The sequence below is a fragment of the Pelophylax lessonae genome (assembly GCF_965119305.1).
Source record: "Pelophylax lessonae genome assembly, chromosome: 3".
NCBI classification, from domain to species: Eukaryota; Metazoa; Chordata; class Amphibia; order Anura; family Ranidae; genus Pelophylax; species Pelophylax lessonae.
In genome coordinates this window covers 193,598,910-193,614,852 of record NC_138770.1, presented here as the reverse complement: position 1 = coordinate 193,614,852, position 15,943 = coordinate 193,598,910, and positions in this window count along the sequence as shown.

Sequence of the window (15,943 nt, the reverse complement as noted above, 5' to 3'; positions counted from 1 at the left end):
TCGGGAAACCCCACAAACCTGAGGTTATTGCGGCGCATGCGATCCTCCATATCAGCCAACTTCAGCGTATGTTCAGCCACTATCTGCTTAGACACCTGCACCGTTGTCTCCATAGGGCGGACCACAGCCTCCACATTCTGAATCCTTCTCTCTGCTGCACGCGTCCTGTCCTTCACTTTGGCCAGATCTTGCTTCAAAAAAGAGAACTCAATCTTAAGCCCATCAATATGTTCAGTCAATGAAGAGCGACAGAATTGTATGGCCTCCATAATTTGGGACAGGGACGGTTCCCCAGAGGCTGAGGGATGAGAGCTAGAGCTGTCAGCACAGACCGGCTTCACCAGCCGATCCAACGATCTCCCCCTCTGTCTGTGCCCCTTCCTAGGAGGCCTAGGAGCGGGCTCAGGCGCCTCAGGATCATCCCAGATATCCCCCATAACGTCCGCACCAGCCCGCTCCCTCGGCACCTCCTCCGCCAGGCGACCGGCGCCATCTTGGGATCCCCAGGCAAAGCGCGCCAGTCTGTCCCCGGGCGGCACCGGAGCCGCTTTACCGTATTTGACCATCTCCAACACTGTCCCTCCAGGTCCAGGGGTTCCCCCGATCAGTCAACAGAAGAAAAAAACGGAGTTTGCGGGCAGGATGAGTACAGGATCACAGGCAGTCAGCGGAGCTCTCACTCAGAACGTCCTCACATGCCGGCCGCTGGCTCCGCCCCCTATCATAAGACCTCTAGCAGAGCCCCCAACTGGCTCTGATGTATCTTGGTAGTAATCCAGTGTTGTGAACCTCCATTAGGCCAGGGCCTGCTAATAACTGTCATAAATAGTCATAAATAGTCATGAGAAGGTTTAGAAATGATTTAAAGCAAATACACTTCCTGGTCTTGTATTTTCTCTAGCTACCACAACCCAAACATTATTTGAAAATAATATTTAAAAATCATTTCTTTGAATCTCTAAATGTTCTAAATCCCAAAATTAAAGAATCCCTGCATCTGTGAGGGCATCTCTGGGTACTGAACTTAAAAACTCTATACATTCCTCTCGGGGCGTGGCAGCGAGTGTCACAAACATTTCTTAATAACTTCAATGCTGGGCACTTTCACCCCCTTCCTGCCCAGGCCCATTTTCAGCTTTTGTTGTGGGGTCATGCAACGCTGTACTCATAATTTTTTTCACACAAATAGAGCTTTCTTTGGTGCTATTTAAGCACCACTGGGTTTTTTTTATTTTTTGCCAAAGAAACAATAAAAGACAACATTTTGAAAATCTCCTTCACTGATGTGTGCTGATGAGGCTGCACTGGGCATTAATAGACTTCACTGATGGACACTGATAGGGTTTACTGATAGGCACTGATGAGGCTGCACTGATGACAACTGATGAGGAGGCCCTGATGGTCACTGATAGGCATCACTGATGGGCACTGATAGGTGGCACTAATGGGCACTGATGGGCAGTGATAGGCCGCACTGATAAAGCTGCACTGATATGTGGCACTTATAGGTGGCACTGCACTTATGGACACTGATAAGGGGCACAGATGGGCAGCACTGATAGGCAGCACTGATGGGCACTGATGGAGTTGCACTGATCATTTGTGTATATGTCCCCTGTCACTTTTGCTGGTTACCACCTCTCCTCAAACTATGACAGCGTGCGAGAAAAGTACTTCTGAAAACCGGAAAGTCTGTTTACATTGTTATCAGCTGGGATTGGACACAGCTGATCACATGGTAAAGGGCCACTTTGATTGACCTTTTACCGTGATCACAGTAAAAGTTCCCTCCCCCCCGAGTGGTTGGCTCGCCAAAAGCAACCTGGGACTGAACCCACAGTATGGAGAACTCATGTACCAAGCCACATGGTATGGAAGAGTTGAAGGAGTTAAGTAAGTGCACACATGAGGTCCACGCTAGGTGCAAGACCCATTCTGTCACTAGGAGTGAGGTGACGGAGTTATGCTGGACTGGTGGAGAGGGCATGGGCTCAGAAGTGTCCCTCCAGTGCAACATACATTGAGGAAGGTGTATAGAAACATGGGACATCACGTTTTATAGAGGGACTCTGTACATTTAACTACTGCACACAGTGTACGGTTCATCTCTAAGCATAATGTTGGCTTTCACATAAATGCGGCCCCACCCACAATCATGCATTAGCATCATGGAACAATGAATTGCACGTGATTGGAGCATTGTGTGATCATGTGAAAGTGACTTCTCCTTACTTCATAGGGATTCATTTCTTCTATATATTTAATGATCATTTGGTACTCCTAATGCTAGCCATTTTGCAAGTACAAAAGAGATAGCAACTGGTTAAATCTACCAAAAGATGATATTGGATGAAAAAAAAATAATAAACACAATCTTTTTTTTTTTTCTCAAGGTTTTCTAGCCTGTCCAGTCATGATTTCCCCCAAGAACTGTCTAGCGGTGGTCTCTGTGGACACTTAGTATTCTGATATTAATTCCTTGAGGGCGATCATCCTATTAGCAATGCAGCAATATCAATACTATAAGTAGGGGGGTCACTTCCTCACACTGTTCAGTTACAGGCATTTGAAGAATAATTGTATCAGTAAATATTACAGTTCTATGAAACCTGTGACACGGGGGTCTGGTGTAACCAGCTGATCGCTGATATATGTCACATATGTCACACTGCAGAGGGCTGTCACATTAGTCTTCTCCTCACCACCCTTCTCTTTCTGGCTGGAATACTTGCCAAGGTGACAAACACCCTCATTAAGTGTTTCATCAGCTCCCCTCTCCTCACCTGATGCCATTTATATCTCCGACTTCTCCCGGGAATCCAACAAGATGCTTAGAGCCACAACAGCACAATAAGACAAAATGGCTTATGTGTAACCCTTCATCTGCCAAAGTGCTCTTCACACCTCCTGCCTCACAGGTGCAGCAAGGTCACATCCCATAATCCTCATTTAGAAGATGTTTTCTAGTGTAAGTATGCCCAGTGTTACCCCATTGTAACCAGACAGATGCAACACTAAACTTTTTAAATGACAGCTGGTTAATGAACAACATATAAATCTAGTTGTCTGATGAGGGGTAGCACAGGCTACATAATGCATGGTGGTAAGTGAGGATGATTTTAAAATTTAGTGCAGGAGATTTACTAAAACTGGTGCACAGAGAATCTGCTGCAGCTGTGCATAGTAACCAATCAGCTTCTAACTTCAGATTGTTCAATTAAGCTTTGACAATAAAACCTGGAAGAGGTTACTATGCACCGCTGCACCAGATTCTGTGTACTCTAGTTTTAGTAAATCTCCCCCATTGTTAAAAATATACCTCCTGTACCTACAAGAGAATGTCTAATTAGTATTGATGGGGTTTTTAGTGGGGCTATTTTCATATGCATGCAGACAATCTTCAGTAACCCAGTTGTTTCTTCCAGTTTTTGTGCCTTGAAGGGGGACCTGCTGGAGGCTGCCACTGAGGCTGGTTTCATACTTATGCGAATTGGATGGGGGGTTCCCTGCATCCAATTCGAATGACAGGACAGTATGACCGTCTCTCAATGGAGTCGTCCACACATCTCTAGGGCCGCCACTGTCCCCACTGGAAAAGGGTACTGTACGTCTTTGGCTCTGTTTCAGGTCGGAATTTAGGCAAAAGTTTGGACCTGATTTGCACCTGAAATGGAGTACAGGGATGCACCGGACCCCCTGCTGTGAGCTGCAGACGCAGCATTTGTGAACCCGATCTGAAGTAGAAACCATCAAGCAAAATACCTTTAGGTGGACACAAGCCGAGCTGAAAATGTTGGCAACAAAAGAAGGAAAGCAGGCGCCGCTGAATGTAGCAACAATTTATTACATGACAATTAAAAGTAGTAACTCACATAATAGTTTTCTTGAATCCATGTTCTATAGTTAGATCACTTCCTGTACTCAATCTTCTGTGTCCCGTCTGGCACGCAGCCGGGTAATGAGGTCTGATGAAGGAGCCAATTGCGCATGCTCCGAAACGCGTTACGTCACTTCCGGAGAGTTTGTGGTCCACCGCGGCCTCCACCTGAACCAGCTCCTCTGTGAAGCTTCCTGCATCGTCATCACCCGGGCCAGTCGGGACACGGAAGATTGAGTACAGGAAGTGTTTTTACTATGGAACATGGATTCAAGAAAACTATTATGTGAGTTACTACTTTTAATTGTCATGTAATAATTTGTTGCTACATTCAGCGGCGCCTGCTTTCCTTCTTTTGTTGCCAGCAGGATTTTCCGTTTTTTTGCCTGCCAGAGCTGCCCTGAACTACAGCATCACCAGTGAAGTCTGGTCCACAACAACCTTTGACCACCTGGCTGTTTTACACTGGGGTCCATTCTTCTGGCACAAGCGCCCAACATCCCTCTCCTCTGAGCTGAAAATGTTGGTCTTTGTTGTATCATCCAAGATGGAATAAGTGGATAAAGGTAGATGTTGAATGAGCCCACTAGGCTTCACACATAACTGAACCATGATTTTTGAGCAGACTGACCTAAAATGCAAGATATTTTATAAACCATTTCTGGACATAAAATTAGAAATGCATTGTGGTTCCTCATCTTCTAAATCAGTATTGTGTACAACTGGCAGAAATTCATTGGTCCAACATAAGTGGTGCATATTTAAAAGAAGCAGCTCCCTGCCTGGATTCATCTACATTCACTGAGTGTTTTTCAGCATTCACTTAGCAGGTTCTGTTAAAAATTGGACCTACTGTGGGTTGAGAGGATGACTGCTAATGAGAATTTTAGGATTAAATCTTGATTTGCGGGAGCTGAATGTGTGGCGTATGATAGGTCTTCACAACATTACATTTTTTTAATTACTATTTACAATAATTTATATACAGTATCTCACAAAAGTGAGTACACCCCTCACATTTTTGTAAATATTTTATTATATCTTTTCATGTGACAACAGGAAGAAATGACACTTTGCTACAATGTAAAATAGTGATTGTACAGCTTGAATAACAGTGTAAATTTGCTGTCCCCTCACAATAACTCAACACACAGCCATTAATGTCTAAACCGCTGGAAACAAAAGTGAGTACACCCCTAAGTGAAAATGTTTAAATTGGACCCAATTAGCCATTTTCCCTCCCCTGCGTCAGGTGACTTGTTAGTGTTAAAAGGTCTCAGGTGTGGATGAGGAGCAGGTGTGTTAAATTTAGTGTTATTGCCCTCACTCTCTCATACTGGTCACTGGAAGTTCAGCATGGCACCTCATGGCAAAGGACTCTCTGAGGATCTAAAAAAAAAAGAATTGCTGCTCTACATAAAGATGGCCTAGGCTATAAGAAGATTGCCAAGACCCAGAAACTGAGCTGCAGCATGGTGGCAAAGACCATACAGCGGTTTAACAGGACAGGTTTCACTCAGAACAGGCCTCGCCATGGTCGACCAAAGAAGGTGAGGGCACGTCTCAGCATCATATCCAGAGGTTGTCTTTGGGAAATAGACGTATGAGTACTGCCAGCATTGCTGCAGAGGTTGAAGGGGTGGGGGTTAACCTGTCAGTGCTCAGACCATACGCCACAAACAGCATCAAATTAGTCTGCATGGCTGTCATTCCAGCATGAAGCCTCTTCTAAAGATGCTGCACAAGAAAGCCCGCAAACAGTTTGCTAAAGACAAGCAGACTAAGGACATGGATTACTGGAACCATGTCCTGTGGTCTGAGGAGACCAAGATAAACTTATTTGGTTCAGATTGTGTCAAGCATGTGTGGCGGCAACCAGGTAAGGAGTACAAAGACAAGCGTGTCTTGCCTACAGTCAAGCATAGTGGTGGGAGTGTCATGGTCTGGGGCTGCATGAGTGCTGCCGGCACTGGGGGTTACAGTTCACTGAAGGGAACTATGAATGCCAACATGTACTGTGACATACTGAAGCAGAGCATATTCCCCTCCCTTCAGAGACTGGGCCACAGCGCAGTATTCCAACATGATAACGACTCCAAACACACCTCCAAGATGACCACTGCCTTGCTAAAGAAGCTAAAGTTAAAGGTGATGGACTGGCCAAGCATGTCTCCAGACCTAACCCCTAGTGAGCATCTGTGGGGCATCCTCAAACAGAAGGTGGTCTCTAACATCCACCAGCTTCATGATGTTATCATGCAGGAGTGGAAGAGGGCTCCAGTGGCAACCTATGAAGCTCTGGTGAACTTCATGCCCAAGAGGGTTAGGGCAGTGCTGGAAAATAATGGTGGCCACACAAAATATTGACACTGTGGGCTCAATTTGGACATTTTAACTTAGGGGTGTACTCACTTTTGTTGCCAACGGTTTAGACATTAATGGCTGTGTGTTGAGTTGTTTTGAGGGAACATCAAATTTACACTGGTATACAAGCTGTGCACCTTCTGCTTTACATTGTAGCAAAGTGCTATTTCTTCAGTGTTGTCACATGAAAAGATATAATTAAATATTTACAAAAATTTGAGGGGTGTACTCGCTTTTGTGAGATACTGTAAATACAGCAAATGTTACTGTAATACTCAAGTGTTTATCAAATGAATTGGTAAATGTGCTTTATTATAAGTATAGCGACTTATGCCACTATTCACCACCTTATAAATGTTCCCTATAATACCTTTGGCAGCTATGACAACTGTAAGTACTAAGGATTAGCAAAATTGGAAGTTTCCACTTTTACTGAAATTTTTGCAATAATTGAGAGATTTTAAAGAAATCTTTCCATTTCCATTTGGGCTATATACATTGGTGTCAATGGGAAAGGCAAATGTAAGGTGTTTTTTGAAAGGTTCGATGGGCTACAATTGGCTCCTGAATGGTATGGACACTCCTTTTAATGATACTGGAAAAAAATTGCCCCATATTAGCCACATTATATTACATTTTTCAAACAGAAAAAGCAAACAGTGAAGTAAGTAAAGTACGTACTGTAAATAAAGATCAAATGCCACACACACAAACAAATGGGCCATACACAAATGGGAAGTTAATGCAAATACACAGAACGCTAAATTAAACTGCCTCAAATATCCCCTCCCCCGTTTTTTTCTGACAAATCAGCTAAGCAGCTCAATTAATAAGCAAAATATGCTAATTCCGCAAATAAATACATTTTTTCTGAAATCAGCTGCTCATCCCTAATAGGCATCCTTGTATTTGTATATGTGTTTGATGTTCAGTAGTCATTTATGACTTATAGAGATCTATTTATATTTTTTATTACACAAGAGTCACATAGCAAGATACATATATTTTTTTTTAGCTGGTTTCAGTTGTAAAAATGTGTAAATCCTGGGTGAAAGTTGTGTTATTATTATAGAAAACATTTATAAATAGTCCCCATTAACTCACAAACTCCATAGATCCAGCTCGCAATGACACAAATACTAAACTCTAATATTAGATACTAGGCCCGCCAGCTGAGTCCCTGCAGGTAGTGACCTGAAATCCCTTAAGAACCTTTTCTCAACTAACATTGACTAACATTTTGTGTTTTGAGAATTGCCCTTATCAAACACAGAAGACTTTCCTTCTGTTTGACTGGGTCACTAATTACACTGCTGGTAATTACTCCCACTGAGAGGAATCCTCAAAACTGCCTAGTATTTCAGGATTGAAGCTGGCAAGGCCAAACAGAACAGAAAAGGGAAATGTACTCTGCAAGGCTGTAAAGGGCATTAACACATACCCAGCTCCCACCTGCTAATCCAGTGCAGCCGGAGCTACATGACGATTCTTAGTCAGCCGTGCTACTAAAATCTTAAGCAGTTAATCACTTTCATCGTGTTACATTTATTTTCAGGACAGCTGCAGAAGGGGTGATGATTTGGGTGACTGATCCCCACAAACATACTATGGCGCAGAAAGAGTTAAACCAGCCAAAGACAGAGAAAATCGCTCGATTCCACCAGTAACACAGTCAGTGATAATGGGAACATCCATCCCACAGAGTCCTTGTGTTTTCCCTGCGGAGGGGGTGGGGGACACATTGATTATTGCTACTGGCTATAACAGCCGCAAGCAATATTTGGCATGCAAAATCCTTCAGGCTGGTTGTACCCAAGTTGATTGATCAATCAGCCTGCCCATTTATGGTTCAAATCTTGCCCAGTTCCTGCAGAACTGGCTGAGATTCAAACCGTCTATGGCCAGCTTTAGCTTTTAAAGAAGGAAGCTTAGTAAAAAGTAAATTGGGAATTGGGTGGGAGCGCCATAAAGCTCCAGATAGGCTTTAATGTCCTCACCTCCTCCGTAGACTTTAATGTTGGTAGAGATTAATTGCTCAACAATTGCTTATTTAAAAGATTGTTGGATTGCATATTACACCCAGCTATCTCCTCAAGTAGCACTGAAAAGTCCTATGAATTGGGACCAGTGCTAGGACAAGATCATCCAGTTCCCCGAATGAAGATGCCAAACTGCATCCTCCCCCACCCCGAGCATCACTCCTGTCATTTAGGAAGCTAGGGATCAAAGCACTGACCTGCTCCTCATGTACCCTCAGCCACATAAAAAACTTCCTCTCTTGCCCCCTTCTTTGTCTTGGCTCTGGTTGGGATGCATAAGATATTGTGCCTCCATGGGCATAAAGCAAAATTTTCTGCACACGCACAAGGAAGTGAGAAAACAACTAGAAGAGTTTGCAGTGGTGGTCACATGATGTGCTCTAAGGTGATCTAAGAGCTTGGTAGCTGGGGCTTGTCGGAGGTAAGTATAAGTATAACTAAAAGACAATATAGTTTTCCTTTAGGAAGGATAAAGTAAGCTCTATTTTACCCCCGCCACACACACACACACATCCAAACACACACACACAGACACAGGATACTCTGCTTCTTTGCCTCTTTTCCAGTGGTTGGCCATCGGCAATGTAACTTTGCATTCCAGAAAGCTGAAGGTGCAAAAAATATGTTAGCACAAAAAATTACAAAAGGGTACAGCGATGGATAAGAGGTGAGTTTTGCATCATGAACTGCATTTTTATGGGGAACTGTTTAATTAAACAAAATAGTTTAGGGCTGGACTTTAAGTTGTTTTCTTTACTTATTTGATTTTTGCAATTCAGCAAGCTATTATATATACGGTAGAATGCCGCACTATTAAACAGTAAAGCCAACACCTACCCATGGAGTACATCGATTAGAAAGCCCCTCAGCTGCTGGAATTTCTTTTTTTTTTTACTTCAGTTTAGATACTTCGGCAAATCATACTGCAGATAACCTGACTGGTTATTTTATTATCCTGTTTGTTCCTGTCCTTTGCCATCTAATCTCATTAATTCACTTTCAGACCTTAATAAGTGTACTGAAATAATGGGAAGAATAAAGAGACATTCTGCAATCTAATTAAGCAAACTTAGCTTTGTTCTTACCTGTAAAAAGGAGCATTTCTTTACTGGAATTGAACAAACATCTTACAAGATCACAGCCACAACTGTATGCTTACCTCCATGGCCCACTGAATAAAAACAACTCTAGGTTCCGAAAAATTTATTTTCCAGAAATTGGTTTTATATCATTTGTTTAAGATTTTATCCTCAGTAAGAGCCCATTTACACTTGTGGTTGGGTTGGTGGTAAACACAGGTGGTTAAGCAGCTTTTTTATTGCCCCCCAACTACCCCTCCTAAAGTTATAAAGGCAGCCAGTGATTTACACATTTTGTGCACACAATACTCCGATTAACAGCACAAAAGATACCCCCAGTCGCATTTGATGGTCAATACCACCCCTAAACATGACCCACTCTAGTCAAATAGGGCCATTTCGTAACCGTCCTAAAACTGCATTTAGTAGACATGGTTGTGGTGTAGAGGTGTATCTCAGAGGGATGACAAGGTATGCTGCACATCTAAATGTAGCCTATACAGCATAGCTACATACAAAACCAATATATGCTATTTTACATTTATGAATAGTGATAGGTGGAATCTGCATCACCCTCTGGACTCCTATGCCAACTAACGTGTAGGTACACCCAAAAACAATTTTTAGTATGTTTGGCGTCATACCTCATTGTATACAGATTTCTTAAGCAAATGATTTTTTGTTTTTTAATCTGTTGCAAAGTTTCTTACCTGAAGATCCTGGCAATAGCAGCAATTCCTGTAGCAGGCTGCTGTGCGAGTTCCTCCAGTTGGCTGCTGGGCTGCCTGTCTGATAGTCCTTATAGACAAGCTATCAGACTGCATACATGGAAAACTGAAAATGCTGCTGCTAATTTATTGCGATATAGCTGCTTTATATTGTCAGTCGAGATGAGCTCAAACATGTTCAGGATCCTAGTCCCAACCCACCTGCCCGATCCTGCCAGGAAGCCGACGCTTTACACCGCTAAATACAGGCAGTGAGACATTTCCTGGTTCACAGCTGCATAGGTGTGCGCAGCCTATGGCATTAGGGTGTGCACCCCAAAGCTCAAACACATATGTGTGTGCATGTGTATATATACTGACAGTGTCCGTAGGCAGAGAGTGGTGTCAGTAAGGCAGTGGATGGTGACTGTAGTTTTTTTATTAATTTTTTCAAATTATTTTTTATTTTTATTTTTTTTTTTACACTATTTTTAGGGTCTAAACAGGGGGAATCTGCACCACATAGGATGTTTAGGGTGTGCCCAGGCACCCCTGGCACACCCTGTGCGCACGCCTATGCACAGCTGCACAGACCGGGAAATGTCTTACTGCCTGTGATTACCTCTGTGCAGTGTTGGTTTCTTGGCGGAATCGGGCAGGTGGGTTGGGACTAGGATCCTGAACATGCCCAAGCCCATTTCTAAATGTCAGCTTGAAACAGGAAGTGCTTGATGACAAATAGACAAATATGAGGCTTTTGTTTTAGACTGTCCTGTTGACAGTCCTTAAGTTATATGCCTAATGTTGTTTTCAAATATATATGGGCTACCTAGTATTAAAATGTGGTTATGATTGAATCTTTGTATACCCCTAGACACTTTACGGTGGTATGGTGGATACCCGGGGGGACTGGACCTCGTGCGCCTATGGAGGGCGGGGAGGGGGGGCGGGACCGGCCACAGTGTTGTTCCCAGTGGGGTGGTCAGATGCTGCCCTGTTTCCTTGGCTCAAAGTGGGGAGTCTTGTTGGTTGGGCCTCGTCCTTTCGGGGATCTTGCTATTATGGAGCAGGGGGTACAACTCTGTTCGTAAAGTACTGTACGGAACAAGGAGGAAGTAAACTAGGACCATTATAACGGGTAACGTCACAAAGTGCACTCCATTTATCCTAAAAAAATCAGTGAAAACAAAAGGGAATAGGCAAAAGCAACCTCCATAGTGTAGTAAACGAGGTGAACATTATTTATTAATGATTAAAAACACACTCACAAAAGAGGAACTTGTGCAAAGCGATAAGGCCCCTTTCACACATACAGACCGTTTGTCCTTTTTCATCCATCGATTGGATGACAAACGGACATCAATGCATTCCTATGGAAAAACAAATGTAAATGGATGATCATTCATTTACAGTTGTTTTCATCTGCAGATGACAAAGGATGACAACGGATGAAAAACTGATGACAACGGATAAAAAACAGATGAAAAACGGATGAAAAACTGATGAAAAACTGAACAAAGGATGAAAAACTGATGATAACGGATGAAAAACGGATGTGAAACTGATGTTGACTGAAAAAAAGTGATGACAAAAAAACGTGACTGAACTGATTAACCTCCCTGGCGGTATGATTATGTCAGGAATTACATACCAAAAGCGGTACAATTGTTTTCATGGAAATTTGGCGTTATGTATTATTGGCCTACAATTCTTAGTAATTACAGACTTAAACCTGACCAAAACAAGACTCTAGTAGACATCCCAGATGTGATCAATTATAATCGAATCAATAATATTATTTTATTATTTAATATATAATATATATAATAAAATTATATTATTGATTAGATTATAATTCGTGCATTATATATAGATATATGTGTGTGTATATATATATATATATATATATAATATATAACGCATTATTTATAATTGAATCAATAATATAATTTTATATATATATATGTGTGTGTGTGTGTGTGCATATATATATATACATTTATATATATATGCATATATATATATACCGGTATATATATATATATATATATATATGCGCTATATATATATATATATATATATATATATATATATATATATATATGCATATATATATATATATGCATATATATATATATATATATATATATATATATATATATATATATATGCATATATATATATATATATATATATATATATATATATATATATGCATATATATATATATATATAATATAAAATGTGTTTTGTGCAACGTTTTTTTTTTTTTTTTTTTGAATTTCCCTCCCTAGTTCCGCTCCCATGCAGCATTGGGAACGGAACTAGGAAGTGATCAGACCGACGGAGGGACGGAGGAGCGGCGGGACTCTCGGCTGGCGATCTCAGCAATGAGAGATCATCGCTGGATCGCCAGGATAAGGTAAGAGAACACCACTGCGCTCTCTGCAATCCACCCCGAGCGTGACTCGGGGTTACCGCTCCTGCAATGAAAAATCAACCCCGAGTCACGCTCGGGATTACCGCCTAGGAGGTTAAGGCCCCTTTCACACAGGCGGACCGTTCAGATCCGCCTGTCCGTTTTTTTGGCGGATCTGAACGGTCCCCCCATGCATCTCTTCTCTATGGGGGATCCGATGTCACCGGAGCCATGTCCGCTGACATCCGATCCGTCAAATCTGGACGGATGAAAAACCCTATTTTCCATCCGTCCAGCGGATCGGATGGGATCGGATGAGAATGGACTGACGGTCCGTTCCCATCCGTTTTTCCCCATAGAGATGCATGGGGAACTGACAGCTGTGTCTCCGCACACAGCGCGGAGACACAGCTGTCATTCTCCTGCTCAGCGGGGGATTGGCGGCTCGATCCCCCGCTGAGAAAAACGGAATCCGTCCAACGGACGGACAGTGCGAAAGGAGCCTTAATGAAATGTATGAAAGGGTCCTTTCACACGGGCTTTCTGATCAGGCCCGCCTGTCAGTTTTTCAGGCGGACCTGTTTGGAAGCTCCATGCACCTCTATGGAGCAGCGGATGTCAGCGGAGACATGTCCACTGACACCCGCGGCTATCCGATCCAATCCTGTACATGAAATCCAGATGGATGGCAACCCTATTTTCCATTCGTCTGGAAGATCGGATTGGATGAAAACGGACAGGCGGTCCGTTTTCATCTGATCTTCCATAGAGGAGAGCGGGGATCTTTAGGCTGCATTCACACTTGAGCGTAGCGTTTTTTACCGCGATTTTTACCGCGATTTTACCGCGATTTCTTCAGGCGTTTTTCATTGACATCTATCAAAAACGCTGGTAATCAGCCCAAAAAGAAGCTCATGTACTTTTTTCAGCTACAGGCGTTTTGCAAAACGCTCAGATGTGAACAGGGGCCATTTAAATGAATGGGGTTTTACTTGTTGGGCGTTTTGGAAGCGTTTCTTTTGAGCGTTTTTGGAGCTGAAAACGCCCAGGTGTGAATGGAGCCTTAAGGTCTGTCTCAGCACAGAGAGCGGAGATGGACCTGTCCCCTGATCAATCCCCGCTGAGCAAAACAGAGTCCGCCGGGCAGAAAGCCAGTGTGTAAGGACCCAAAGGGGCCTATAAGTCAAAGTTGCTACCTCTGGAGCCCGGAGCCATTGTGGAATAACCCTGCTTTGGCAGTAGGCGGGTGGGGGGGGGGGGTATATCAGGCAGGAGGTAGCCACCGCTGCAGGGAGACAACCCGACCAGGGATGGAAGTCAGGGCCTGACGCTGCTGGGAGATTGGGATGTGTTTCAAAGCATGTCACTTCTTCAGCCATCTTTAAAAAATCTGTTGCTGCAATAAGTCCCTTCTGATGTAAAATATTATGTTCTCTAGTAAGTTTTCAGATGCCTGCCTGGGGTTCAGCACTGTTTAGAATCAACATGTTACAGCCATACAGCCTGCAAAGTCTGCGTAGCACCAGGACCCGCTGCCACCACATACAGCCACCTATAAAGATGCATTAGAAAAGGTGGCTGTATATGATTGTGAACTGGGGAGTCTGTAAAGTACCCGCATGCACACTGACATATCCTCCAAAAGCGCACTATCTGTGTTAGGAGAATACATCTTGCACATGTGAGTGCTTTGCGCAAAGGCCCGCACACAATCTCTTACAGCTGCCTCTTCTAATGCATCTCAATGAGAGTCTGTATGCAGTGCCAGCAGGTCCTGGGAACATCATTACGCAGACTCTGCACGTTATGCGGCCCCTGTACAGATGTGTGCATGAAGCCTAAATCTAGGCTTTGTACTTTCCTTCACATTCACATTATATCTTGTAATTTTTTAGTACAATGAAATGAGTTTATAATTTTTCATTCACTGATATTGTACTTTGCATATTGCGCTTTGATTTAAGCTCCACTTGGACTTAACGTTATTATTTTGTAGAAAATGCTGATTACAAGACAAGTTTGAGATGAGCTTGTAACTGGATATGCTATACATTTCACCAAGCTACTGACCACTGTACTGGAGCCAACAGCTGCAGTGCCTGCATTTGTAGCTTGTGCTACCTCTTACAGAACAGATCATACAGCCAAAGCCAAATACAGAAGGCTTTATGTATGTCAGAAATATCCTGCAGCCTGTCTCCAGATCTCTCAGCCTGCGCTGCCTATGTGTAAATCCCACAGATGCAGAGTGACATCTCATTACATGACAGCTGCTGATCCAGCGTGTGTATTGAACTATGCCACCAATGCAAACGCCATGTCACACTGGAAATTCATGTGTTATATCCAAGAGCATTTCAAGAGGGTGGTACAGATATCGGTTTCATTCTGCAGGATGATGAGAACCTGTAAGTGGGTAATAGAAAGGTAACACTTTGGTGAACTATACGTTTAAGCCTGCCAGATAACTCTGTACACAGATATGCACTTGTAAACACCTGTTAGAGAACCCCTCAGGAGCTACTAAGTATTTTGGGTTCCCTGTTCGCTTCTGAGCCCTAGTTGAATCACAACCCCTGCTGACACCACTGTAATACTTTAGCCAGAAGTCACCCCAGTTATCAAACAAAGGATAAACACACCACTTTTGATTAAAAATTCAGTGTTTATTAAGGTCAGATTAGCAGTAGTATAAGAATGAAAAGCAAAATCCGATGTACACAAAAGAGAACCACATATAATAAATAAGCAATATAACACAGAACAGTGCCACTTAAAGTATGCCTGCAGGGTTTAAACGTTAGCTCTCCCACTAAGAGCATTCTGCCAAGTGAGCAAAAAAAAAAGCAAGAGATGTTAGGCTAGCTCGCTTGTAGGCTCCCAGTAACCAGAGTCAGGGTTTCTCTGATGATTTTGATAAGATAATGTCTCATAAAGAACCAATCACAAAATACAGGAAGGACTCTTCTGCCGGCTTGATGGGGCCCTTACGTTGGTGCACAGTAGAGGTGTAAATCGAACAACAAAGGGACTTCCAGCGCTAACTGTGATATCTCTCACTCTCAGGAATGAATAACGTCAAATTACTGTGTGGTGCTGCTGCTAATTAATGCTGATTCAGCATAAGTCATTGCATTGGGGGAGGGGCAACAGTGCTAGCTCACGGTACATAGTCTACACATTTACATTACATTGTAGACTATGTGCCGTGGGATAGCGCTGCTGCCCCTCCCCCCATGCACAGTAGAGGTGTAGTCACTTTGAGTGAGAAGTGGCATTTCCCTAGAAATGGCAAAATAGCAAGCACAGTTCCCCTTTAATTGATGACGACAAACCTCTGAAGACACTTTGGGGTCTTTAGATGATTATAGATGTTGCTTAAGCTGGAAAGAAGTGGGAGCAGAGTTTAGAAGAAATGTGTTCCTTTAAGGGCAGAACTGGGCTTGTGAAACTTGTTC